At 41.0% G+C, this 3,079-nt stretch overlaps 1 long non-coding RNA gene across 1 annotated transcript; it reads left to right on the forward strand.

The window, feature by feature from the left end:
- Positions 1-671: 671 nt before the first annotated feature.
- On the forward strand, positions 672-2,308 carry LOC121879358. The gene is made up of 4 exons (XR_006091314.1): positions 672-718; positions 895-975; positions 1,820-2,009; positions 2,119-2,308. It is a non-coding gene; the product is annotated as an uncharacterized LOC121879358 (long non-coding RNA).
- Positions 2,309-3,079: the final 771 nt, after the last annotated feature.

Here is a 3,079-nt window from a genome sequence, read left to right on the forward strand (position 1 = left end):
ATAAATATTCTGCCTATAGGACAGGGGCTAATATACTACCATTAGCCATGAACAACTACGCTGGACTGGCAATGTTACCCGCATGGATGACAGTAGACTGCCAAAGCAACTACTTTACAGTCACCTAATGAATAGTAAGTGTAACGTTGGCGGGCAACTGAAAATGTATAAGAATAGTTATAAGACAAACCTGAAAAAGTGCCAAATCGACCCCCTCACATGAGAGTCGATTATTCCTCACCGTAACGCTTGGAGGAGCCTCCCACGAGAACATGTCAATACTTTCAATTTAGCCCGACTGCAAACCGAGGCAGACAAGCGCTAGCGCCGGAAAGACTCTTCCATCACCCCTCCCGTACTCGATGTAACCATCCACATATGAAACATCTGTAAACAACTCTGCCGTTCCCGTATCGACCTCTTTATTCACCTCAAAACTCACCAACCTAGGTGACATCCCTAATAATTCATATCATTGTATCATAGCTGGATAATCGTCATACTCAATTCCGAGTGACAGCAAAGTATGTATGTATGTATGTATGTATGTATGTATGTATGTATGTATGTGTATGTGTTTTAGCTCCCTTGCACTGATCCACTTCCACACATTCCACCCCCCACCCCCTTCAAGGCCAGCCCAGTCCGGTATATATACAGTGAGAAGACTCGAGGGAGAACATACACAACTTGTCTTCCAGCAAAACAGACGGGTTAGGTAAGGTTCTACCTCTTCCCTCCTTCTCAACAGTCCTCACAGTTCTCAGTTTGCTTACAATAACAGACTGAGATAAACACAAACACTTCCCCTGTGTTAATAACATTCTTGTGTGTGCTCTTCATAAACCTCCACATGAACATTTTTATTTTGTGTGACTTGTATTTTTTCAACAGCTCATTAATATGAAGTGCATGATGATGATGCTGGTGATGGCCCTGAGCCTCCTGTTGGTGGGAACACACGCAGCCCCAGCGGTAAGTCCTCCCTTACACTCCTGCTGGTGGTAACACTCACAGCCCCCGCGGTAAGTCCTCCCTTACACTCCTGCTGGTGGTAACACTCACAGCCCCCGCGGTAAGTCCTCCCTTACACTCCTGCTGGTGGTAACACTCAGAGCCCCCGCGGTATGTCCTCCCTTACACTCCTGCTGGTGGTAACACTCACAGCACCTGCGGTATGTCCTCCCTTACACTCCTGCTGGTGGTAACACTCACAGCACCTGCGGTATGTCCTCCCTTACACTCCTGTTGTCTGGTTATAAACACTAAACAAAACTAAGATATATTTACTGACCTAATTTTATATACCTAGTTACTGTATGAGCGCTAAGATGTGTCAACATTTTTAGTAAGACTCATTCCTCAAGCTCGGTGGACATAAGTCATCGTGATGTACAAGTTTATTTTTCATTCTTTCAAGTTTTTTTATTAACATTTATTACATTATACAACCAATACTCGATACATCATACACGATTTTTTTTTACACCACTGTGTGCTTGTGTGTGTGTGTGTGTGTGTGTGTGTGTGTGTGTGTGACCATACTATGTTGTGTTTTGTCCACAAAACACCATGCGTCCGTGTCCACGTCATCGTCTGTGCCTTATCTATGAATCTTTGCAAATTTCTAGGCTAGTTTAATCCCAGTGTTGTGGTCATTTGTGTGGTACACTTCCCAACATGCTTAAGTGAGTTCCGAAGATATGTAGTTGAGAGAGAGAGAGAGAGAGAGAGAGAGAGAGAGAGAGAGAGAGAGAGATAATATCATGTTGAGCAATAACAAGAATTCTGCCATTGACGCTAACGATCTTTTATACAGGAGAGTCCCATAAATTTGTTCTCATCCATGTCGGAGGCTCGGGTGGAGCGAGCAGCCCAGTATCCTTGCTGCCGCTGTCCACAAACCATCAAAATAACGATCGAGATCACGATTCATCGGGGATCACAGAGACCATCATCTCCCGACTGCTGCCCATGCTGGCCCCCCCACCGGGGTTGAAATATCTCCTGTAAGTTTTATCTCTCTTTTGTATTTACATTTTTTTTTGTTTACGTAACACATTTCCGTGTCATATATTTTTTATACAAGATGGTATATAAAGGATTTCTAACCCCCAGGTGACTGACCACGATGAGCATCTTTCTATACGTCTCCACCACTCAACTTCTCTTCATAATTTCCTGGAACTACAGAAAATGACGACCTTAGGCAGGATCGTAAAATTTTCTATTGTGTTTTATAGTTGCTCGAGTATCAATATTAGTCAAACTGTAAACTGCATATAAACAATAAATATTGTTGCATGTATAAGTTCTGTTATTTAATCTCCTCCCAAATATAACATTAACGCAAAGTGATGACGATCTGTTAAAATTACATAATGAAAAATATTGACACTGTATTTTCTGCCCAGGTCAAGATGACATGGCCCCTGTCCGAATTGTTACTTGTTGTGATCCCTGCTATGACTCTGTTGACACATGAAGACTCATTTGCTTTCTTATCCAATCGTCATTATTGCGATTCTTCTATCGCGGTGTTTGTCAGGTTATGTTAAGTGACTGAGTGTTATCACCATTGGCTGGGTAACATGATACAGCCTCGGTTCTCATGACTAATATTTCAGCAACGAGGTTTTGATTGCTAATATACTCGCTGCTAAAACACAATGTTATTGTTTTTTTCTGGTTGATAATGTCACGTGTTCACAAAATATAAGTGGTGAATGTGGTTGATGATTTTGAGGCTCTTGTGGTGGTTGTGGTTGGTGGATGATACCTTTCTCTAATTCATGTTCACCAAGTCTCCCAACAGTGTCACATCAAAAACACATTTACAGCGTCAAAATTAATAAGTAAGAATATCATATCAACAACTAAAACACTTATATTAAGAAAAAAAAATCATTATTACTAAAGTGTTCACAGGAAGTGTTAGTAAGTAGAGGATATGTGAGATAATGCAATAAATTATTACAAGTTATAAATATACACTTCAGAATTTATATAATGAACAGTACGGAAAAGGGAGCCTGTATATTTCTTATAGATGCTATTGTATTTTATTCTATGGTGTAGG

Source organism: Homarus americanus, unplaced genomic scaffold (assembly GCF_018991925.1).
Source record: "Homarus americanus isolate GMGI-L3 unplaced genomic scaffold, GMGI_Hamer_2.0 scaffold16894, whole genome shotgun sequence".
In the NCBI taxonomy this organism is placed as follows: domain Eukaryota; kingdom Metazoa; phylum Arthropoda; class Malacostraca; order Decapoda; family Nephropidae; genus Homarus; species Homarus americanus.